Below are 25,623 nucleotides of genomic sequence, written 5' to 3' on the forward strand. Positions count from 1 at the left end.
CTGGCTTGTATATTTCAATGTAGATAAAAATCCTACCCGCTTCATAAGCTTGTTTTCAGGATTATTGAGAAATGATACAGTAAATGTACTTTGAAAAACATACATGTGTGAACAGTATTAGTTTGTCCAAACCCGTAAAATGCATAACACCAAGAGTGAACCCTAATGGAAATTGGGGTCTTTGGGTAACAATGTTTTGTTAATGTATGTTCATCAATTAAAAAAAAATTTTTAATGGAGGTACTGGGAATTGAGCCCAGGACCTCATGCATGCTAAGAATGTGCTCTGCCACTGAGCCATTACCCTCCACCCATGTTCATCAATTATAACAAATGTACCTACCACTCAGGTCGGGGCTGCTGATAATGAGGGAGACGATACTTGTGTGGGGGAAGGGGGCATATGAGAAATCTCTGTATCTCCCTCACAAGTTTGCTGTGAACCTAAAAATGCTCCAAAAAGGAACATCTATTAAAAAAAAGTACTAGGTATTGTACAAATGCTAGATGTCATAACAAACTTCCTATCTTCTGCAAATATTCTCCATTCTTCTGCACTTATAACCCTGGACAATAGGCAGTTCTTAAATTTCTCCCCAAGGAGAGGTGAGATACATATGGAAACTGTTTGTTTAAATCAGTGCTTAGAGAGTGATTTAATACACAGGAGTATCAGTGGTAGCTCAGAAGGGCATTTTAGACAGGATTGAGGATGGTAGGGGTGGGGATGGGAGCTCCCTAAATCTTTGTTTTCTTATTTATCCTTCATCTTTCAGTCCATTCTTTAACAGTTTCCATGTGCTTACTTACACACACCTTGGCCTTCAGGCTAAGGAAATGGTACTATTCTATGCCATAGATACCACCTGATTAATTCTTTATTTATTAGTTAATTCAGTAGCATTTATTAAATACTTATCATGTGCTAGAAATTACTTAAGGTGCTGCGGGTAAAAAAATCCCATAGACAAGAAATATTCTCTGTCCTCAAGGAGCTCCAGTTCACGACTTCTGCAGCCCTTCAAGATTGAATACATATATCAAATCATTTTCTCTTAAATAAATGGTGGACTTCTGCAGAAATAGTTATCAGGGTGAATGTCTTATTGTGGTCTAGGTTAAAGTGCATGTGAAAGGGTTAAATTTATTCAGATACCCTGGGAAATAAAATCTTTGGTAAACTGTCTCAGTTCTTACTCCCTCTTCTCCTTTCATGGTGCCCAAATCAACCTAGCTAGGAACCTTCCCCAAGAAATCCCCATTGCATCACTCAGTTAGGAAGCAGACCACATACAGACTAACCTAAGACAGGCAATGTCTTTCTAGGCTGGGCCCATCAAGCTGGCTGGGGGTGTTGCTTGAGGGCCTTTGATCTGTGTTTTTTAAGATGAGATTACTTACACCCATAGAGTTCTCTCTTATAAAATACGGCACTTCTATTTTCAAAGCACTTATTCTAGTCTTGAAATAATCCTATGACAGGGGCAGGACAGTTATTATGCTTATTTTACCACACACAAATTGAGGCAGAGATGAAGTAAATGATTCTCCATTGCCTGAAATTCCTAAGTTGTAGAATTAAGACTAAAGTTCTTCCATAGAAATTATTCTGTGATGACGTTCTGTTTCTCATCATTTGTTGCCTACATTTCATGCTGTATCATTCCACGTCATGGCATGTCATGCTGATTAATTTCCTTTCATCTTTTAACATTTACAAGTATTTAGATTACCATTTCATGCAAGGTAGTGTTTAATGGAGAGATGGATGTGGTATGTTCCTTTGGTTGAAAGAACTTGCAATCTATTGTTTGTGTTTCTACTAATGCTTCCAGTTCTTTCCAGTGCAGCAAAGGCACCTTCCTGATGGCACAGTGAGGGCTATTCACATGCTGGAGAATCCAAAGTCTCCCAGCAATTGTAGGGGTGAGTATCCAGTGGTGCTGGATCCAGATGGCATCAGCAAAGCACCATAGATTGCATGACTTCCTTATATTTTCTGAGCCTGGTTCTCATCTCTTCTGTCAACTCTCTGATGTACTCAGTATACTTCCAAAAATTTATTTTTCTTTTTAATTTTAACATTAGTTTCTGTTGAGTTTGACCAAGAATCCTGATACATTTTTCCAAGTTTATGTGTATGTATATATATATATATAAAAATATGAAAATTATATAACAGACATATTTCATGTGTGTGTTTATGCATGTGTGTGTAGAAAGAAATATATATGTAAAGAAATTATATTCCAAAGAAAGATCCTAGGACAAGCGTTTCTAGTCTAGGTTTCTCCATAAGTAAAACAAAACGACAACCTATGGAACAGGAGAAAGTATTTGCAAGTGATGCAATTGACAAAGGTTTTAATTTCCAGAATATTAAACAGCTCATACAACTTAATAACAAAAAAACAACAACCCAATCCAAACATCAGCAGAAGACCTAAACAAGCAATTCTCCAATGAAGACATACAAATGATCAATAGGCACATGAAAAAATGCTCAGTATCGCTAATTATCAGAGAAATGCAAGTTAAAACTACAATGAGGTATCACCTCACACCAGGCAGAATAGCCATCATTCAAAAGTCCACAAATGATAAATGCTGGAGAAGGTGTGAAGAAAAGGGAACCCTCCTACACTGTTGGTGGGAATGCAGTTTGGTGCAGCCATTATGGAAAACAGTATGGAGATTCCTCAAGAAACTAAAAATAGACTTACCATATGACCCAGCCACCCCACTCCTGGGCATATATCTAGAGGGACTTCTAATTCCTGCTTACCTCAATACTCATAGTGGCACTATTTACAATAGCAATCTAAGCATCCATTGACAGATGACTAGATAAAGAAATTGTAGTATATTTTTTACAATGGAATACTACTCAGCCATAAAAAAGACTAAAACTAAGGCCATTTGCAGCAACATGGATGGACCTAGAGATCATCATTCTAAGTGAAGTAAGCCAGAAAGAAAAACAAAAATACTGTATGACATCACTCATAGGTGGAATCTAAAAAAAAAAAAAAAAAAAAAGAAAAGAAAAAGAAAAAAGAGGACACTTATGAACTCATCTACAAAACAGAAACAGACTCACAGACATAGTAAGCAATCTTATGATTACTGGAGGGAAAGGGGGTGGGAGTTTGAGATTTGCAAATGTTAACCACTATATATAAAAATAGATAAAAAGCATATTTCTTCTGTATAGCATAGGGAACTATATTCAATGTCTTACAATAACCTTTAATGAAAAAGAGTATGAAAACAAATATATGTATATATATGCATGACTGGGACATTATGCTGTACAACAAAAATTGACACATTATAACTGATTATACTTTAATAAGAAAAAAAAAGCCTGGGTTTCCAAGATTTTCATGGTCACTCATACATAGAATGCCCCCTATAGGTTACCATTCCATGCTTCTGGCCTTGTCCTTCGCACTGTTTCCCTGGCCCTCTGTCTCCACCTGATCTTAGAGTCTCTCCTCCTGTACTCAGTGCAGACTCAGTTTGCAGAGTCAAGGTAGAGAGAGAGAGAGAGAGATGCTACTGAAAGCAGCATCTGCTATCACATGAGCTTCTGCCCATCCTCTTGAAGCAAAATGTTGCCAGTCTAGTTCTAAAACCTAGGTTCTGGGAAGGGATGCAAGGCATCCATTACCAGATGCATCTGGTTAGAGCATGCCTCATTTTGTAAAAGGAGTTCCAGGACCACCATGAGTGGGAAGAGCTTGTGGTCTGTCTGGGAAAAAGCTTTTGACAAGAGACTGTCTTAGAAAACCACAAAATGAAGTAGAAAGGTAGCACTTGGTACAGACAAACTGGGGTGCATTGTCTATATCAGAAAATGGTTACAGATTTGAAGTAACTAAATTCTGGAATCTTCTATGACCCAAGAGTCATCCACTGCTATCTACAGGTCTTGGAATAGGCACCTTTGATTTTAAGTCCCACGTGGGGCCTGTTCAGACATCCAGAACTTTTGATCAAATTAATAGGCAAAACTGATTTTAAGTGATGTTTTTACAGAATGACCTTGCTATACTACCTATAACGAGAGGGGTTCTCATTCATGGCTGCATATCAGCAACACTGACAGAGTGTCCCTAAAATCTGATGTCCAGACTTAGAAATTCTAATATAATTTCTTTTTTAAGATTCCCCAGGGAATTCTAACGTGAGGCCAGGCTGGAAGCCATTGATACATAAGAACAAAAACATTCTATTCACAACAAAAAATTGTTGATTCAGCCAGTTTCAGGCAAGGAAGAGAAAAAATGTGGTAGCTCAAGGTAGGAATTTGAAATTCAGAACAACCCTTAAAAAATAGTATCTTTTTAAGTCATGACCCTTATTATAAGTGTGGCAAGAGACAGGAACTCAAATCATTGACCTTCTCCCTTCTATAGATAAGAAAAGCCTTTGCTTTCTTGTACTTCCAAAAATGTCCAGCATCGGGCTGCATGTAGAGAGCCACTTAGATACCAGTGATACTTTGCACTTTCTCGTGTTTGATCCCTTTGCTTCTTGCATTCTTTTCTGTTTGCTTTAGGAGCATACTCAACTGCTTATTCCTCAAATGGTTTCACCTGCAGGTGGACAGACAGCTTAGGACAAGTATATTCAAACCACATAGCCTCAGGAAACCCTGAATGTCTTTAGATGTGCTGAATTTAGAGCCACAGTTCTTTTTCCTCAAGGATCCCTGCATAAGGGCAATGCTGGCATACACATTTAGATAGTTCTTTTTCTTTCTTTCTTTTTTCCTGTAGGGGAAAGGATATCACAGATCTGGATGAACACTTATAGCCCCATGGTTTGCCTCCATATGTATGCGCACACATGAACACCTCAGAATGTTCGTGAACTCCCATCAAGAACAGAACTATTTAAAAATTGTAATGTTCCCCATTGACACCTCCGGCTGAAGAGCAATTTTATAGCATAATTATAATGTATTGCATAATTTGGAAAAGCTTTTGTTCTCATCGCGATTATCCTCAGAGAGCTCCTTTTTCATCTTGCCCCTCCCACATTGACTGAATTAAGAATATCTGACCCTTGAAGGCTGTTTTCCCTTCACAGAATAAAAACGATGCTTTAAGATGAAGTGCCTAAGTGATGGGTGGGAGAGAAATTTGGGTACATGATTCACCTCTTTATTGTGGGGAAGGTAATTTACTGTTCTTAAGAATGTTCTTCCTAAGATTTCACTGGGGAAAAAGGACCCATGGGAGAGAACTGTAGGCATCAAAAGCCCCCTGAAAGAGGTAAGGTTCCCAATGTGTCCTTGTCCTTGGGCAGGTCTCAGGGCCCCTGGGCTCTAGTTTGTTCATCTTTAAAATAAGGGGACTAGACCAGAAGCCCCTTAAAATAAACTCTTAAAGACCAGAATGCCATCATCTGGGAACTGAATGTGGGAAGGAGCTAAGAAACGGATTAGAAATCAACCTCAGATCAATTTTTTATAGACCTTGAAAATGAAAACTTCTGGTTGACTTGGTTCTGACTCAATTCAGTCAGGACAAAGGATTTAGAATAGTTACGTTTCCAAGCCCTCCAGAAATGCTGCTAATTTTTCTGTAAATGAAAGTGCTGAATTTTAGTACTTGGCCACAACCAATAGTCCTTTAAAAAAAAGGGAGAAAAATAAAGGCTTCAAAATATACTACCAGTGATGAGTGATGTATAAAGAACCCCTAAAGCTCCTCTTTTTCTTACTAAGCACTGAATTTTGAAGGAGTTCCTGTTTTCCCCAGCCATACCTGGCCTACTAAGGAGGCCATTGTAGAGATGGTAAAACGTGCAGAGGGATTTTAAAGGCGCTTGGAACATCAGGGGCAGCCAGCATCTATTATAATTCATGAAGGTAACACACACAGGGTAAAACATCGATCACTACAGCAAATTCGAAATGACAACCAATTTTTACCTTACCCCTCCCTTCCCCTTGTCCCCTGATGTAATGATGTACACTTTTTAGCTGTTCTGGACGTTGCCTCTGTAACTCAATAATGTGCTAATGGTTTTGAGCCTTGATTTCTTCACTTTATACAATACTCATTATCTTCTTTCTCTAAAAGGTGAGGATTTAGGTCATTCTCACTATCTCCCAACTTCCCAGGCCTTTTCCAATTTTTGATACTGGCATGGATGTTTGTTCTCTTCATTATTTTTGTAATTTTTAGGTACTATCATTTCTCTTTATTTCTTGTTATGTAAAACCATGGACCTCTTAAATGTTCTTACTCTATCAAATTTCCTGACCAGTCCTTGCACAAGATTTGCTTCCTCGCCCCTCTGTTCTTGGTCTTCGTCCACCACTTCCTCCAATCTACTAGTTTAAATGTCCTCATCCTTGAAGACCTTAACTCAGAATTAAAAGGTGGCCATCCTTTAGTCATTCTTACTCCATATCCTCACAACACTAATGTAATACTACCGTTTATGGGTTTATCTGTATCTTTTATGACGTAGTCTGCTGGCTCTGACTTCTTGACCTGATAAACTAATTGAGGGCGGAAGTGATTTTTTTTTTAACTGAAGTATACTCGACTTACAAAGTTGTGTCAGTTTCAGGTGCACAGCATAGTGATTCAGTCATACGTATATATATTTATCATTATAGGTTATTACAAGATATTGACTATAGTTCCCCGTGCTATACAGTAGGACTTTGTTGTTTATCTGTTTTATATATAGTAGTGTGTATCTGCTAATCCCTAATTCCTAATTTATCCCTCCCCTCTTATCCCCCTTTGGTAACCGTAAGTTTGCTTTCTATGTCTGTGAGTCTGTTTCTGTTTTGTAAAAAAGTTCATTTGTACCCTTTTTTAGACTCCACATATAAGTGATATCATGTGGTATTTGTCTTTTTCTGACTTACTTCACTTAGTGTGATAATCTCTAGGTCCATTCACATTGCTGCAAATGGAATTATTTTATTCTTTCTTAGAAGTGACTGTCATTTCTAATCTTCCCATAGAAGCTTATGCAGACAGAGTTCTGCACTGGAAGTGTGCTCAGAACATGTGGCTGATTAAAATTACTAAAGAGACACATTCTCATCCCCAAAACTACTGTTGACAACTTTGAACTGTCAGTGTTCAAGTCACAGTTTTGGGGCGGGGGGAGGGGGAAGAGATTCTTTCAGCCTAGAAGAGTGCTTCTGTTCACCTTGTGAGAGTGTTTATTAACTGATATCTATGGGTCCCAACCATTCCTTGAGAGTCACCACCTTTCTTGGCAATAAGCCAAATAGGTTGACATTAAGCCCTGCAAGGATTAGATTAAGGCCAGGTGTACTCCATACATTTTTTTGGATGTGGACTTGGTTTTTGTGTTGTCTGGTATAAGGCCTCATGGTTCTTGGTTTCTGATCCATCTTTTGACCTGGGTAGATGAAAGTCAGGAGCACATACTGGAGGGGATGTTCTTGGAAGAGAAAGAAAACAACTATGTAACCTTGGTAAGATGGTATGGAGGAAACTAAAGATACTGAAATATTGAAAGGGTAGGAGCCTTCTGGGCTGCAGGACAGGCATAACATTCACATCAGCTTAGTAAAACTGACTTCCCAGTCTTTTGATCCCTTTATTACTTAGCTCTTATTCACTTTTTGACAAGGTTCATTAGGAAGAATTGAAAGCACTAGAGTCTCCAATGTCTTTCAAAAATTACTGAATAAGAATTCAATTCAATTCAATCTAGTCCTAAGTTTTTGAACAGTGGCAACTTATTTGGTTAACAGAAAGCATCCCATTTCCTGAGTATGGTGGGTCAGAAATTTTATTTATAAACTAAAAAGGAAGTTGTTCCTCCTGTACCTTCTACATTTAATCTACTGTTTGTGGGTCAGCCATGTGATGGAGGTTGACAATTGCTCTGTGGTGACCCCAAATCAGCATCTTTTTAACTGTGACCTTGCTCTGACCCACCATTAAAACTTGTTCTCCATTCACATGTGGGCTGGATGCTCTGACATTTAAATTTCTTGGTAATAGGGGGCCCTTCCCCACCACTACTCTACAATGACTGAAAGCAATTCCCTTGCAGTGAGTGGAATTCTACTGGGCAAATAAATACTGGCTCTATGTACTATTTTAACTTTGGTTTTTTTGGGGGGAGGGGTGGCAAAAGCAAAAGCTTGCCTAGGGCTTAGCAGGTCTGACCACAACTACCAGCCCCATAAAAGGGACGTGGTTATCTCCAGCAGAGGGGCTTCTGAAAATACATGCAGCATTTTTCCAGAGTCCATGACTGCTATTCAAGGACATTTTCTGGTAAGTGCCAAAGGAAGTGTTACGTGGGAGGTGGTATACTACAGGCTCACGACCATCTTGGGGAAGCTGAACGTGTCTCCTTTATAATGAAAAGCTGGTTTTCAGCTCTGATGGAGGGAGAAGAGTTTCTTTTTTTCTCTTTTTTTGTAATTGAAGTGTAGTTGATTTACAATGTTAGTTTCAGGTATACAGCAAAGTGATTCAGTTATACGTATACATACATATATATATTTTCTTTTCAGATTCTTTTCTGTTATATATTATTATAAGACACTGAATATAGTTCCCTGTGCAATACAGTAGGTCCTTATTGTTTATTTTAGATATAATAATGTGTATTTGTTAACCCCAAACCACTGATTAATCCCTCCCTGCCCTTTCCCCTTTGGTAATCATAGTCTGTTTACTATGTCTGTGAGCCTGTTTTTGGTTTGTAAATAGAATTTGTACCTTTTTTTTCCTTCAGATCCCACATCCAAGTGGTATCATCATATTTGTCATTCTTGGTCTTACTTACTTGTAATATGATCATCTCTAGGTCCATCCATGTTGCTGCAAATGGCATTATTTCATTCTTTTTTTTATGGCTGAGAAGAGTTTCTAATATAGAATCGCACAAGTGGAAATGAGTATTTATTGGCTTCTAATATGCTGTCAGTCTGCCTTAATATTTATCTGAAATACAAACATGACCAAGGAAGAACTAGTCTTTGCAAAGAAAGGCTACTTGGCTGTCCCTCTCAAGCCCTGAGACAGCATGACAGCGGTGAGGCCATTTCCCTCTCAGCTGGCCACCCTGTCCTCTGTCCAGGCAGCTGTGAAAGCTTCACCGGGCGAGTGTCAACCGATCAATGCCTTCGGCTGAGCGTGCTCTGTTCCCAGGGTGACTGCCCAGGATGCCTTAAAAATAATCTCTTCTTTTCACGTGGAGTGGATTTGCAGGTCTGGAGTCTGTAAAGCCAATTTTCATTTTTAATCTGATTTGAGCCGATCTCATTAATCAGTCAAGACCTTCTTTTCACACTTGCCTTGGGACACAAAGGGAACCCAGTTATGAGCTGTTAATTAGCTATTAGGGGACTGGGAAACTTCCAACGGGTCATTATTCACACTGTTTGAGGCTAATACTTATTTAATTAGAACTATTCTGTTCCTGTCATAAATCCCTAGTTAAAATAAATTTAGCTCAAAATGTCAGTTCGGCTTAAAAAGAAACTGGTGGCTAATTCCAATTCTACTGACTTTTAAAGGGACAAATGCCTCAATAATTGCTGTCCTGCCAATCCAAGCATAGTGACTAGGAACTGGCTGGAGGTTATAGTTAGGGGAGGAGTATGTGTGTGTGTAGATGGAGAATGCTCATGAGACCAAGAAAGTGGGCTCCCTTGGGTGCACACCACTCTCCCATATATTTTCTTTAGTCTTTTGAAAATTTTGATGAGAACCCAAGATCTGATCATGATAGAGGCAAGCAGGAAGAATGACGTAGAGTAACACCATCCTTACTCACACAGATACCCATGGTACGTGTACCTCTCTTATTATGTGGTCATGCTGTTTCAAAACCAGGGTCTGCTGAGACACGAAGGGAGGGTGCTGACTAATGAAGTTTCCGGATAGATAAGGGTTCAGCAGAAAGCTTTTTGTTTCTGTTATTGAAGCTTGTGAAAAAGGAGTTTCTATATTTTCTTCTTGTTTCAGTTATCGATGGCTGTAGAACCAACCATTACAAAACTTAGCAGCTAAAAACAACAATCATTTTATTTGCAAGTCATGAATTTGGGTACGGCTCAGCTGATTGGTTCTTAGCTCTATATGGAGTCTGCTGGGATTCACTTGGCTGCATTCAAGGTATGATCATGTCTGGCATCTCAGTGCACTCCACAGGGTCTGTCTGCCTCTTTCTCTCTCATGACTAATGTAGGCTTCTTCACAGTGTGATGGTCACAGGATAGGCGAGTCTTACAGGTTGCTGGGTTCTAAAAGGGAGTGTTCCAAGTGGAGTGATGGAAGCTGCACATCTCTTCAGGGCCAGCCTCAGAAGTTATCCAATATCACTTCCACTGCATCATGTTAGTCGAAATAGGTCACGTGGCCAGTCTGGACTCATTTAGGGGAGACTGGCTTCATCTCTCAGTGCCCTCCCAATGATAAGAAATTTGTGTCATATTTAAGACACGACACAAAAGTTGCCATATCCAAAACCTGACTTTTGTTTCCTGATTGAAGCTTCTGTGGTGCCTCTCAACCACCAGTTACGGGATGCAGGAGATGTGACACATCCCACCATCAGTTAAAGATGTCTTCAGCTGTGAAGAACAGACAACCTAAATCAGATCTGTTAACATTATATAAAAATTTATTTTTAGGCAGAAAATCCAGAGGTGGAGGGTTGCCTTCAGAGTCGGTGGATCCAGTACTTCACTGATCCCACTGAGTGATGTCTTATTACTATCTCTCTTCTATGACATTCCCACTATTGGCTTCTTCCTAAGCATCTCTTCTTATGATTGGGTGATGGCCCACAGTGATTGTGGCTGTCTGCTTCCTTGTTCACATTCAGTGGGAGAGAGACACACTATTTCTGGTTTTTTCTTAAGAGTAAGAAAGAAGTTTTCAGAAGACCCCAATTTCTCTACGTCTTATTGGCCAGAATTGGGTCACATGCTCATTTCTGAAATAATTACTGACAAGAGGTATAGGATTATTCTAATACCAGTCTGTCCCATCCTGAACCTGAGAGTGGAATTAGGTTCTCTAAGAGACAACGGCTACATAGAATAAAAAACCAAGCTGGGTTTATATCAGGAAGAAGGAAGATGGCAATGTTCGGATAGGCAGCTAAGAATGTTACTGCATTGCTTCAAAGATAAATCCATGGCATCAATTTATTTTCTTAAGATAGAAAATAAAAATTCCTCTTAGTTGAGGATTCAATTTAGGGAGAAATTATTGGAGGGTGGGCAACATTATGGAGACAATCCTGTTGAGAATCTTGTTTCTGTACCAAGAGACTAATTTTCTCTCTAAAGTCTCTGTTTCTCTTCTCTAAAATTAGGATAGTAGTACATGCTTCTTAGGGTCAGGATTAAAAAGCAATAATGTATGTAGGATGCTGAGACAAAATAAATAGCCCTATGCTTTAGAGCACACAAACAGGGTCCCCTTGAATGGACAAGGGACTATTTCTGAAGGACTAGGGGGAGAGGGGATGTGGGCACAGTAACTTTTCAAAGCAGAATATAAACATAACTGAAAGCACAGCCATGTCAACTTTCGTGAGGAGAACCATCTGGAGGGGGGAGGGATGGTGATACAAAGCTGGGGCAGATTCCTCTGAGTGTTTCCTCCTCCACAACGTTTTTCAGAAGTGAAACAAGGTTACAAAGAGCGTCAAGGCATCTCTGAAGGGGAAGGGGGAGTCATAAAAGGACTGGATCCAGCTTGGGGACCTGAGTGTGTGTGATGTGCTCCTTCGGAAAGGGAGTGGGGAAGAGCAGGCCCATCTCCTTGGCCTTGCCTGATGGCCTATTAGGTCGTTAAAGATGGCCTCAACTCCTCCACACCTCCTACCTTTCTGAGTCACCACTCAGCCCGGGAACCAGTGGGAATGTCCCAAAGCCCAGGCAAGACTCTGGGCTCGTCCTCCCCACTCAAAGGATGACTGCAATTCCTCTGACTCCTACCGTTTCCCACCTTCTACCATCAAAGCACAGGGTTTGTTTTTTTTTTCTCCTTTTTTTTCTTTCAACCATCCCCTCTCAACACTGGCAGGGCCTTGATGCTCTACAAGTGTATCTGGAAATTAAAGAAAGAGACCCTCAGGGAGGAGAAGTTTCCATCCAGGTATCATTCAATCAGAATTCTTTTTTTTCACATGTGCTACCTCTAGTCAACATGCTAATGTGTTTGATGCTCTGTGAGATGTAAAATTACGAGACAATAACTTCTTCAAAGGTGGAAAACAAGCCTCAGATGTTTCCGACAGCAGTTAAGAGCCACAAAATACTTTAGACAATTTCCTCTAACTTTGATTCTAGCCCAGACGATCTAGAAGAATAACTTAAAAAATTCACTTTAAAGAATAGTATTTTGATGCTGCATGTAGCTTTGTTTCAAATTGAGGCAATTCTGAGTATGTTTTGGGGGTGACATTAAACTTGAAATGAATGCCAGAGCCTGGCTAAATTATACCAAAAGACACATAAATCTTTATGAAGTTGATATCATGAAGCGGCAGGCCATCTGCATGTCCTTTCCATCTGGTACACAGGTTGTAAGGGAGGTATTATCATACCATTTCACAGATGAGAAAACGGGTTCCCGGAGTCAACATCAGACATTTAATTTACCAAGTCAATTCCAGTTCTTCATGTGTTACACCAGTGGCCTGCTGACACAATAACCTATCTTATCCATGTTTAGCTCCTTGCCCAAATTGGGAAATGTGGGTTCCTGCCCTTGCACTATCCCTCATTAATAGGGAGGTGCTGGATAAGCCACCTCCCCCCTGAGTGAATGGGCTGGCCAGACGGTCTCTGAGAGCAGAATCAACTCTGAAGACCTGAGGCTGCTTTAGCTGTGTTGTGTGCCCATCTGAATGCTTGTTTAGCTTAATCCTGCCTATTAGTTCTCCCGAAGTCCGGCGGCTGGGGCAGAGCCTCACGCAAACGTCTTGGGAGAAAGGAGCCACAAGAATCAGATCTTTGTTGACTCAGAGAGCCACCATCGGCCAAGCCTCCCCTGCATGCAGCACGGACGGGCACTCTCTCAGAGAACAGCTTGGGCTGCAATGTGGGAGGCTTTCATCCCAGCATCCCATCCTCAAATGTCTGTAGATTGAAAAACCAAGGAGGTTTCTGTGGAGTCGTTATTAGGAAACCTTACATGTATCTCTAAAAAGGAGTTTGCTGCGCTTGTAACGCTGTATATAAACGAGGTCATGCTGGCATGCCCTGGCTGTTCACAAACCATCAGAGGTGGAGTCGGGGAGTGAAGCAAGTCTGTGAGATTCACTGGCAAGCTTCTTGGAGATGGGTGGTTTTGAAAAAAAGGAGGGGCAGATCCAGGCATGGTAGAGATGTTTGAAATGGGTTTCCTGATTAATGGGAGCTTCAAAGTAGCTGGGGGAGGCAAAAGGCAGAGGACGGACTATGAAAACAATGAAGATGCTTGTTAAAACTGGCATCAGTAGAAGGTGATAAGAGGTCAACTCGAGGTCTGCTAGATGATGATCAACTTATTTCCTCTGCTTTCTTTTCTTCCAGGACAGTTGCTTGGGGGTGGAGCCTGCATACTGCTATCTAAAGCAGGGGGCTGTACCTCTGCTAACTGGCAGTGGGCTGGGGGGTGGGGGAGGAAGGGTGGTGCAGATGCTGGAGGCAGATTAAGGAGACATTTCAGCTACCTGAAGGACAGCCACCTTCTCTTATAAACATTTCCTCTCTGTTCATCACCCCTCTTCTATATTTATTCAACTCACTGAGGGCAACTCAAAGATATGCAGAGCTCTGCTTTTTCATTTTAGTTGCAAGCTGGACCTTGAAGGAGGATAAGGCGAACTCTTCAGTAACATTTGCCTTGTCGATGCTGTGTTCTGTTAGAGGTGAAGACCTCACACTGCCCGTAGCTATCCAGTAAAGTGCTTGGGGAACAAGGCTGGGAAGGACTCTTTCTTGTAGAGAACACTTTGAAAGTAAAAGCACAAAATCCATCCTGGGCCCTGAACACTCAGGTTTAGAAAGTTTTCACGGCAGCAGCTGGTTCTGAGATATGTGGAGTGAAAACCATGTGACCTTGTTGCCAACGTGAAATGTACACAATCACAAACCACACTAGCCAGCGAGTGTAAAGTGGAGGTAAAGCCCAGCTTGGTCTACACTGAAAGCCACAGCGTCATAGGTAGATGTTCTCTCCCCTCAATGGGATGTTCTTTAATGGGATCCAAGATATATGGTGATTAGCCTCTTCTTCAACAGCCTCGGTGATGAGAAACTCACTACTATTCAAGGTACCACCAGTGACCTGCTGTTGAAAGATGTTCTTCTTTATATAGAGCTGAAAACTGCCTCCCAGTAATTTCCACCCACAGGTTCTAATTCTGGAACTACATACATAAAATCTACTTCCTCTTTCAGATGACAGCCCTTCTAATATTGTGCGACCATTACCTTGTCCCTCCTTTTTGTCTCTATTCTTCTGCACAAAAGTGTGTTTTGAAGGTCTGAATTTTCTCAACTGTTCCTCAGTCTTAACTGACATCCAGACCCTTCTTCTGGAGATGCCCTAGATCGTCAATGTTCCAACTGAAAAGAACTGCCCCAGAGGAATAAATATTACAGACAGGACTTCCCTGCAGAGAGGCCAAGGAGGCTATGATCTCCCTTGGTCTGGCCATTACATTGCTATGACGGCTAGTTTATCTCAAAATATGTTAAATGAAAGAAGCCAGACATCAAAGATTACAAACACTATGATTCCATTTACATGAAGTCTCAGAAAAAGCAAAACAAACCCATGATGGGAATCAGAAAGTGGTTCCTCTGTTGAGGAGGACAGGTGAATTCACTAAAAAGGAGCAGAAGGGAACTTTCTGGGGTGATGGAGAAGTTCCTTGTTTTGTTTGGGGTACGGATAATGGGGGCATAGTTGTCAAAACTCATCCAGTTGATCACCAATCTTTGTATTGTACAGTATGCATGTTATACCTCAACACAAAACTCAGATATTTTTCATATAGCAAACCACCTTTTTCCCCTCAAATTTTCTTTCCATTTGTTCAGCCTGAGGTATTTATAAGACAGCAAAGTGCCACAAATGTATATCAAGAAGAGCAGCTGCGAGCTTTTCTATTGTTAGTCAATTAAGCGTGCACCAATTTGCTTTCTCCATCATGTGGTTTCACTTTTGTGTATTGAAAGAAAAAAACCCAACTAAATCTCAAGCATAAGTAATATTTCAATGCCAGTTACCTTCACAAAAACAATTGCTCCCTGGTATCTTATTAAAATAGAAGGATTATAAAGCTCTTAGAAAAACATCTTTATTGAGCTGAAATAAGACTTAGGCACCCCCCCTTGCCATGGGGGAGGCAGGATGACTCAAACAAATGCTAATTAAATAAAAGCTAATGATAATTGCTAGGTTTCTCTATAGGTTCTGTAGTGCAAAGAGTAGGTCTTTTTAAAAAGAAAATCTTCTAATACTTTTTCATCTAAGATTTCTGACTCTACTCAAAATTCGAACATTAGCTCAACCAACTAAAGCAGCAAGAAGCTGAGGTTTTCCAAAGAGCAGAAAAAACTCTCTTCAGTCAGGAATGGGATCAATTATCCAAAACAAGCTAAACAAAGGCAAGGAAGACCTATAACCCAGTCTTACCACAAGGAAGCTGTCAGACAAATCCCAGTAGAGGGGCATCCTGTGATACACCTGACTATTACTCCTCATAACTGTCAAAGTCAGCAAGAGCAAGGAAAGTCCAAGAAACTTCCACAGTCAAGAGAAGCCCAAGGAGACATGACAGCGAAGTGTAATCGGGTATCCTGGAAGGGATCTTGGGACAGAAAAAAGGACTTGGGGAAAAACTATGGAGACTGAATACAACATGAACTTTAGTAAATAACAACGTATAAATCTCAGTTCATTAATAATAACGAAAGTATTATACTAGTGTCAGATGTCAATAAAAGGGGAAACTGGGTGAGGTGTATATGGGAATGCTCTTTACTATCATCTTGATTTTTCTGTAAATCTAAAATTAAGTCTGAAAAAAAAAGGTTACTAGATAGCTTTCATAGCATGGAAAAAATCCAGAAGGTTACACACTGAAAAGTTTTCAGAGGTTATATAGCTTCATGGGGATTAAAAGGTTTAAAAAATATTTAAAAAGCCATGAAAACTACCCAAAGCAATCTACAGATTTAAAGCAAACCCTATCAAATTACCCAGGACATTTTTCACAGAGCTAGAACAAATAATCCTAAAATACGTATCATGAAACATCCATAATTGGCAAAGCAATACTGAAGAAAAAGAAAGAAGCTGGAGGAATAACCATCTCAGACTTCAGACAATACTACAGAGCTACAGTAATCAAAACAGCACGGTATGGCATAAAAACAGACATAAGGATCAATGGATCAGAACAGAGAGCCCAGAAATAAACCCACCCACCTAAAGTCAATTAATCTTTGACAAAGGAGGCAAGAATATACAATGGAGAAAAGACAGCCTCTTCAGCAAGTGTTGGTGGGAAAGCTGGACAGCCACACGTAAATCAATGAAGTTAGAACACTGTAGCAATGTTCTCCTAGGGCAGTCTAGCAAGGTAATAGAAATAAAAGCAAAAATAAACAAATGGGACTTAATTAAACTTACAAGCTTTTGCACAGCAAAGGAAACTATAAACAAAATGAAAAGACAACCTATGGAGTGCGAGACAATATTTGCAAATGATGCAACCAACAAGGGCTTAATTTCTGGAATATACAAAGAACTCATACAACTCAATAACAAAAAAAACAAACAACACAACCCTAAAATTGGCAGAAGACCTAAACAAACAATTCTCCAATGAAGACATACAAATGGCCAATGGGCATATGAAAAAATTGCTCAGTATCGCTAATTATCAGAGAAATGCAAATCAAAACTACAATGAGGTATCACCTTATACCAGTCAGACAGCCATCATTAAAAAGTCCACAAATGATAAATGCTGGAGAAAGTGTGTAGAGAAGGGAACCCTCTTACACTGTTGGTGGGAATGCAGTTTGGTGCAGCCATTATGGAAAACAGTATGGAGGTTCCTTAAACTAAAAACAGACTTACCATATGATCTAGCAATCCCACTTCTGGGCATATATCCAGAGGAAACTCTAATTTGAAAAGATGCATGGACCCCAATGTTCACAGCAGCACTATTTACATTAGCCAAACAACTTAAATGTCCATCAGCAGATGAATGAATAAAGAAATCTGGTATATACATAGAATGGAATATTACTCAGTCATAAAAAAGAATAAAATAAGGCCATTTGCAGCAACATGGGTGGCCCTGGAGATTGTCATACTAAGTGCAGTAAGCCAGAAAGAGAAAGAAAAATACCATATGATATCACTTACATGTGGAATAAAAAAAAAAGACACAAATTAACTTATTTACAAGACAGAGACAAATTCACAGACAATGAAAACAAACTTATTGTTATCACGAGGGAAAGGGGTGGGGAGGGATAAATTGGGAGTTTAGGATTTGCAGACACTAGCTACTATATACGAAACAGATAAAGAACAAAGTCCTACTGTATATAGCACAGGGAACTATATTCATAGCCTTGTACGGTATCTAATAGCCTATAATGAAAAAGCCTGTAATAGTCTATAATTGAAAAGACTATGGAAAGGAATATATATCTATATATCCATATATGTACAACTGAATCACTATGCTATATACCAGAAATTAACACAACATTGTAAATCGATTATACTTCAGTAAAAAAAAAAAAAAAATCATGAAAGAAAGCATTCATAACCTGAACCCTTTGCATACTTCTTTGGGTCTAGGGGAGGGCAGTATTAGCTTCTAATCACATGCTTTGACTACACACTACTTTTACCACCTGATGATTATGAGATTAAGTTTTGATCCCCAAATCAAACACTCCACGTTTGGGCCAACACTTGGTAATGTCAGTCTTTTGGGTAATAGACATTTTAATTTGCATGGTTTTAATTTCCATTTTTTGAAGACAATTGATATTAGAAGCTTTTCATGAATTATTGGCCATTTATAATTTTCTTCCATAAGTCTTTCCTTCTGGGAACCCAGCCTTTCCTGCCACCATTGGCTCCAAATCTGGAGCCTGGGTTAAGTCCAATAACTGGGCAAGTGATCTTGGATTTTTATTGGGGCAATTGTTCTCAGCTTCTTGATCATCCATTTTTGGTTTATTCTAATGGTACATTAAAGAGTAGCTTTGCTGAATTCCATCAATTTTTCCCCGAGGGATGCTGTGTCCTATTAACTACTTTTGTAACTGTCTTGGCCAAGCCCTCTTGGCTATGACTCCAACCTTGCCACTCATGATAATGAGATCCATTCTGACAGTTAAACATCATTATCTGGCCTCTATTTTGAAGGAGTGGGATGGGGCTCCTCTTATCTCTATTACTATCAGTTAGCCAAGTTCTGTAATCACCTTTCCTACCATCACCAGTAGTCGGCAAAGGAGAGTTGAATTTCTTAGTGATGCTGGTGTGCCTCTCACCAGCATACTTACAGCTTTCTGTGAAATGTAATCATTTGGTGGATGTTCCAGCCAAACATGGTGTGTCTCCTGCACCATGCCTACTTCTCTGAGTCTTTTAATCCCTTCCTCCAGCATCTGCTGTGGGAATTCTGGCATTTTACCCTCGCTTACTAGGAGCCATTGCTTTTTCCATGTATCTAGAAAATAGCCTAGTCCAGCACGTACCATTTCTTGGGGTCCTTGCTAGGATGTTAAAATCTGTATTTCAGAAAAGTACTCCCATATCAGTAAGTCTAGTCTCCCTGATCAAGCGCCCTCAGAGTCCAGTCCCACTGCGCACCTGCCAGGCAGGACTGGGCTCCGTTGAGGGTGTACTCCATTTTCTTCCTTATCAGGCCCAGCATGTCTGCAGCTGGGTGATGCTGCAACTTAATCAGAGTTATAGGCCAAGTGTCGAGGTAGGGGCAAGGGCAGGGGCAGGGGCAGGGGCAGGTAAAGGTCTCTGCATTGTTTTTAAGCAAGGGAGTGTTCCTAGCTTTTAACGTGAGAGGTGGATCATTTCTTCAGGCTCAGAGGATTTAGAGGAATCTGGGAACTGATTCAAGTGTTCGGGAGAAATCAACCCAGACATCACATCCCATGGGTCAGGATTTATTTCCCCCAACTGCCTTCCTAACTCTGGCATCACACACCTGCCTTGACTGGGAGTTTTAACTTAGACTGGAGTTTGGGCTGCACTTCCTATCAAGGCCTGGGTAAGCCTCAACTTTCCTTGCCCTCATCTTCAGGTGACGAAAACCTCTTCATTTGCTCTTATGCCTCTGGCTTTGTCACTTGGTTTTCAACTGCCTGTGAATTGCTCTCAGCCTTTGGTTGAGCTAGATTCTTTTTGTAGGACTTCAACAGAGTGTAGCAACCGGCAACCTCATTGTCCTCAAGGTTACTCTTTGCACATGGTTTTCCAACACAAACACACAGCACGAGCTCTTGCATTCCCTTCCAGCTATGCCCTGTCCTATTTCACCACAGGAAAGTTCCAGTGATTACATCAGGGGCTGTCTGAATTCCAGCCACCCCCACTGCTGGGTCCTCACTGCCAGCTGGCTGGTGAGAGATCCAGCTCCTACACATCATTTTACCGCCTCCTTCCTGCGGCTGCTCCAGGCACCAACCTTCCCAGGTCTGGTTCTCTGGGAAGCCGACTCTGAAATGGAGTTTAGTGTGCGGGATGTTTCCTAGGGAGCGTCCTTGGGACCGACACCCGCAGAAGGAAAGAGGAGAAGGTGGGACAAAGCAGTGGAAAAAGTCACTTAAAATGTTGTATTACAAGGACTACACTGTCATCGTAGAAAATAAAGAGAAGCAAAAAGAAGCAAAAATACCCCATGGCCTTAACACTGCTAAGCTTTTGACTGAGAAATATGTTGGACACATTCTTAGATCAATGTATATCTAATTCCTTTTTAGAAAATGGTTTCATACTGTGCATTAAGTTTCATAACCTGCTTTTTTCCATCAGACATTAGGGATATTGCTCCATGACAGCATCCATCTATTTTGTCACGTTAGTGGCTGCAGAGAGAGGCTCACACGCCCTGTGAGAAGCTGGATGGTGCACGTCTAAGAGGGCAGACTCTGGCCAGCCTGCCCAGGTGCCGAGGTTAGCTCCACATTTACTAGCTTCATGACCCGGGATGAGTTAGTGAGCCTCTCTGCACTTGGGTGTCCTCATCTACGAAATGCTGATGGTAATTGTAGAACCTACTTGCTGGGGGGATTCGATGAGTTAATACGTGCAGACTGTTGAGAATGGGCATTCAGTGAGTGCTATGTAGGTGGTGGTAGGGCTTTGTGTGAAACTCCATTATTTATTTCACCAAAGTCCCTACTTTTTGATATTTTCTCTGATAAATAATGTTGTGATGCATATACCTTTCTACTCGGGAGTCAGGGGCATGTATTTACCTATTTCCCTCAGATAAATTCCTAGAATTAAAATTGCAGTGCTAAAGGGCAAGTGCATTAAAAAAACATTTGCTGCTGGATAAGCCAGTCAGAAAGTTGCACCAGTTTCTAGAAATGGTGTCTGAGCGAGGCCACTTCCTCCCACTGTCCCCGAGGCCAGTGCTACCCTTCAAGGAAAGCTCTGTCAGTCGGTCAGGTGGACAATGAGGTTTTGATTTATATTTATTTAATTACTAGAGAGCTCAAAGTTTTTTCAGAGTTTTATTTGTCAATTCTACTCCTTTTGTAACTGGTTACTTAGAGCCTTTGCCTATTTTTCCAGAGTGTTACCTTTTCTTTCTGAATTTGAAATGAGTCTTTATCTCTTAAGGATACTCTGCAAAGTTTGCAAGTCTTAAATATAAAACTGACTTGTGAAACTTGAATTTAATACTGGATTTTGAGTTGGGCATTAAGGCGACGTTTGATAGGAAAGAGATTAGTTGGTTTTTAGGAACCCTTCAGAAGTGGACTAGTAAATCTGGGTGTGGGTGGATGGGTGTCCTTTCTACTACTCTTCTTCCATTTTTTTTTCTTGAAGTACAAAAATTATATCAAAATAAGAAGTTCCCCCAAAACACAGAACTGGAAAGAAAGCTGACTGGTAGGTTACTGGTGTCCAGTTAGGCCAACCATGAGTTACCTGACAGAAATACAGAGACCTCATGACCATCTCTGCGCCAGCCTGAGACATCAGCCTGTGAATCAGTTCTGCTGAGACCAGCTGCCTGCAGCTCTGCCCTTCCCTGGCCTGACCCGGGTCTGCTGGAACAATCAGACTCTATGGTCTGTTGACATGTGCTCAGTGCCCTGCTCGGAGTGGTAAGAAACGGTGAGCTCACCTAGCCTCTTGCGTTAGGGAGTCTCCCTTTCTTCCCACTGGTCTCAGGAGGGTTGGAGGGGGCAATACGTCTTGCTTGTACTTCCCTCATCCTCACAAGTCGGTGCTTCTTGTGCAAAGGGCCACTCACAGAGGAAAAAAAGATCTCACTCTTAGTTCCATCTCTGCAACTAGGAAGCTGGTCCTCGGTCAGACTAACATACCTTCTAGGTTATGCTGCAGAAACAAACTACTCCCTGACCTCAGCCTCATCTCTATGTCTTAACTCAGTAAAGATCCATGCTATCCATCCAACATGAGCAGGGAAGGCTTGGGATCAAGCACCACGGGGGTCAGTCAGGCCTCTGCTCCATATCATCACTCAGGGAGTTCAGGCTATCACAGAGGCTCCACCATCTGTCATGTTACCAGCTATCACAGCAAAGGAAGAGAGAAGCATGGAGAAATTATACTCACTTTTCTCTGCTTTGGCTACAAAGTGTCAATATGTGGTTTCCACTCACACCCCATTGCCGTGAACTAGCCCCAAGGCCCCACTGACCTGCAAGGTGGCTGGAGCTTGTGGAGGAGCCCACAGAACACGTGGTGAGCTCTGCTGTCTCTGCCCACTCCCAGCATTAGCCTCTGGACGCTTCCTCCCAGCGTTCTCATTTAACTACTGATAATATTTTGTTCACCGTCTGTTTTTCTAGACGTGAAGTTTTGGCGGGGTTGGGACTCTGTCTTTTTTATTCATTCACCTATGGATTCTTAATGCCCGGCAAGGTACCTGCCACAAAGTACAGCAATAGAACTGGGACTTTTGATGCCATCTAGTGGCGGTATGCATATATTACAGTTGTTACTTTGATATAGACAGACCGAGGACTCCAACTTCCATTCTTCTTCGAGGGGTGTAAGTGGGAGTGTGGGGAGGTGGAAGACAGTGTCAGAAAGCGAGAGTTGTTTCAGGATTTCAGTAGACAAATGCTCTAGAATGAGACTCTCCAGATGTCATCCAGCAGTTATCCTATCAGTTCCGACCCCAGCCCAACTTCACCCCTTCCCCAGTATGGCTGGGGCAACAGCTTTGGGGTTTCAGAGTTGTAAGAAGACAAAGTGACTTAAAATGATATACCAAAGAAAAATGTTAACACTTACCTATAGCTGCTAAATCAGGTGCAAAATAAACTAGTTTACTGGTGCCTCTCAATGCTGGCCTGCCCACTCAGAGCCTGGAACAGAAAATAGACAAAGCTGGTCATCTTTTTTCCTGCCTCTGGCACATCACTTCTTCAGAATCCATGTTCTAGTGGCTTTTATTGAAGCTGAAAACATTCAAGGTAAAGAGCCATTTTAAGGTTTCTAAAAAAATTATCTGTCTTCCAACTTTGAGATTTCTGAGACACGTTGGGGCCAGCTCTGGCTGCCAACTGCTGGGCCAGATGAAAGCTAATGACCCCAGGGGACAGACAGAAAGTTTCAAAGAGCAAAGCTTAATTGAAGGTAATAGTGGGAGACGGAACAAATTGGAGAACAGTAATGGAAGGGGTGCATTAGTGCAGTCTCTGCGCTGTCACCCTTTACCCAGACTCCAGGCTCTTCTGTGTAAGTGGCCCCTTGCTCTCTGGAATCCATTATCTCCCCAGGATGCCCCATTATATGCTTAGTGAGATGGAAACTGTGGTGCCCTGCTGCTGGCTCTGGGAGGAGGAACCTAGGGCCAACGACATTTCCCAGAAAATAAGGAACAAAACAAAACTTGGTTAACAATGAAGAAAGAGGAGGCAGTGTATCCTTTTGACCATATAGCAGGCTGGGCAGTTTGCTTTGTTTATGAGAAACTGATTAACTGACTGTGGTTAGGGAGATGAATGAAGAATTAAAATATGTATACTTTTTAAAAATTGAAGTTATAGTTGATTTACAATGTTGTGTTGATTTCTGATGTACAGCAAAGTGATTCAATTACATATATATATTCTCTACATTATAGGTTATAACAAGATACTGAATGCGGGGGATGGTACAGCTCAGTGGTAGAGCACATGCTTAGCATGCACAAGGTCCTAGGTTCAATCCCCAGTACCTCCATTAAAAAAAAAAAAGATACTGAATACAGTTCCATGTGCTATACAGTCTAGACATAAGAAAAAACAATGAGAAAGTTCACGGAGGTGACAGACTTTTTGGAATGAAGGAGGACAAGCTTGAGTTTTTAATTAATGAAAATTCACATTTGTTGGGCATTTGGTAGGTGCCAGGAGGTACCAGCCTAAGGGCTTCTATATGGTTTATCCCTCAGTTCTCACAGCGGCTCTGTGTGGGGTTGCTCTGATCCCCGTTTACAGAAGAGAAATGGGCTCAAGGCAGTTCTCTAACTTGCTTAAAGTCATGCAGCTAGGAGGGGCGGGGCCAGGGCTCCGTGTGGTCTGCAGAGTCCCGGCTTCCACAGCAGGTCTGTACAGCCACCGCTGTCCTTTCCCGTGCCCTGAATCTTTGCTTCTAGGTCCTGGCATCACTAGTGTTCCTACGGATTCAGTTTTGTCTCCCAAAGCTGCTTTCCCCTCCTTTCTTCCTTGCCTAATTAGTGATATGAGTCACAGTCAACATCATCAAAATAGATTTACCTGCGTGCTGGGGGCTGGTATGTAGCCATGTATGAAGGAGGGGCCCCCTGTCCTCAGAAGTGATATATTTGTCCAAGGTTTTCCATGGCTGGTTCTTCTGCCCCTTGATTTTCACTCCCCCCACCTCCTCACCCTTAACCATCCTTTCTTGGCCCCACCCACACTTCAAAACTCTGAGCTAAAAGGAATCCAGAGAGAACAGCTAGGGGGCCCCCAGAGCCGCCCTTTCCTGTGAGCAGATTCTTAGAATTCTTCAAACAGTTTACCCAGTGTTACAGGGTTACAGGGTATCACTGAAGAGCTAAATACCAAACTGAAGTATATCTTCTTCAATGAAATGCTTTAAACTGGCTGAAACTCAGTTTCTGAAGATGCATTATGTTATGGCTCTGACCTAGATGGGGAAAGTGCAAAAGGCAATTCAGAGTGGAAAAGGTCAGCAGGGCTCTGAATTTTCTTTCTTGCCGTGTGAATAAACGTTTGCACCTCCAAACATGCAAAAGACTGACCAAGGGTGGCAGAAACTTCTCTGCGGAACTGTGGCAGAGCGTGTCAAGAGGCAGTGCCGGGTAAGAAGGTGCTGAGTGAGGTGATGGTGGGTGGACGGGACTCAGAAGTCTTTGTACGGGTAAGTGTGCCCTGGTTTTCTTGGGGTCAGACATTGGGTCACTGTTAGGGACAGAGTTCGGGACCAGGAACTGGAAGATTAGGGCACAAGGTTTTGCTTTGTCCCTGACAATCTAAGATCCTAAGCACGTCATTTAACTTCTCTGCCTGAGCTTCCTCACCCATACAGCGGGGGCGATGGTGCTGTTATCCTGTCTCCTAGGTTTTGTTAATTAACTAAAACCAGTCAAAAGCAGTAAATTATTTTGAAATAGTCTGGTCAAAGGTCTTAGTGATAAGTAGATCTGATCATATGACATCTCTGCTTAAAAATCTTTGGCTCACAGGATACTAAGATCTTTCAGCAAGGCCGACAAGCTCCCCACCACCCAGCTGCAAGGTCATGTCCCTCCACTTCCTGTCAAGAGCTCAATACAGCTGTCTCTTGGTATCCATGGGGGATTGGTCCCAGGACCCCCGTGGTGGATGCCAGAATCTGCTCGAGTCCCTTAAGTAAAATGGTGTAGTATTTGCATGTAAACTAAACACATCCTCTCATATACTTTAAATCATCTCTAGATTACTTACAATGCTGAATACACTGTAAATGCTATGTAAAATGTTGTAAATACAATGTAAATGCTACATGAATAGTTGACAGTGCAGCACAAGTGCAAGTTTTGGCTTCTGGAAGTTTCTGGATGAGAGGACATTAGGGGAAGCAGTGGGAACACCCGGTCTGTTCAAACGCCTTTGAAACGTTTGTGGTCAGAACAAGAGACAACAGACGAGATGGTCAAAAGACAGTGCCTTTTAAAAAATGTGTTTACTCTCCTGGGGGGTGGAACCCACCCATGCTTCTGATGTAACTTCCAGACCAGATGATGGGAGGGTCAAGGAAAATTTACGCAGCATCTGACACAGACTGGCCACACAGAGCCCAATGAACATTAGTTATGACTATTATTGTTTTTTTTTTGTTCCATCAATGTGCCCATGGTGCTTTATGCATA

The 25,623-nt window shown here is 41.4% G+C and overlaps 1 protein-coding gene across 3 annotated transcripts in view; it reads right to left on the reverse strand.

The window, feature by feature from the left end:
• The window catches only part of RASGRP1 (RAS guanyl releasing protein 1), a 439,223-nt gene that overhangs the window by 145,362 nt on the left and 268,238 nt on the right, over nt 1-25,623 (reverse strand). For all 3 annotated transcript variants that reach the window (XM_074365886.1, XM_074365885.1, XM_074365884.1), the window contains one exon: nt 22,536-22,609. The gene's annotated coding sequence lies outside the window, so the exon portion shown is untranslated. The remainder of the gene's footprint in view (nt 1-22,535; nt 22,610-25,623) is intronic.

Source organism: Camelus bactrianus, chromosome 6, assembly GCF_048773025.1.
Source record: "Camelus bactrianus isolate YW-2024 breed Bactrian camel chromosome 6, ASM4877302v1, whole genome shotgun sequence".
Classification (NCBI taxonomy): domain Eukaryota; kingdom Metazoa; phylum Chordata; class Mammalia; order Artiodactyla; family Camelidae; genus Camelus; species Camelus bactrianus.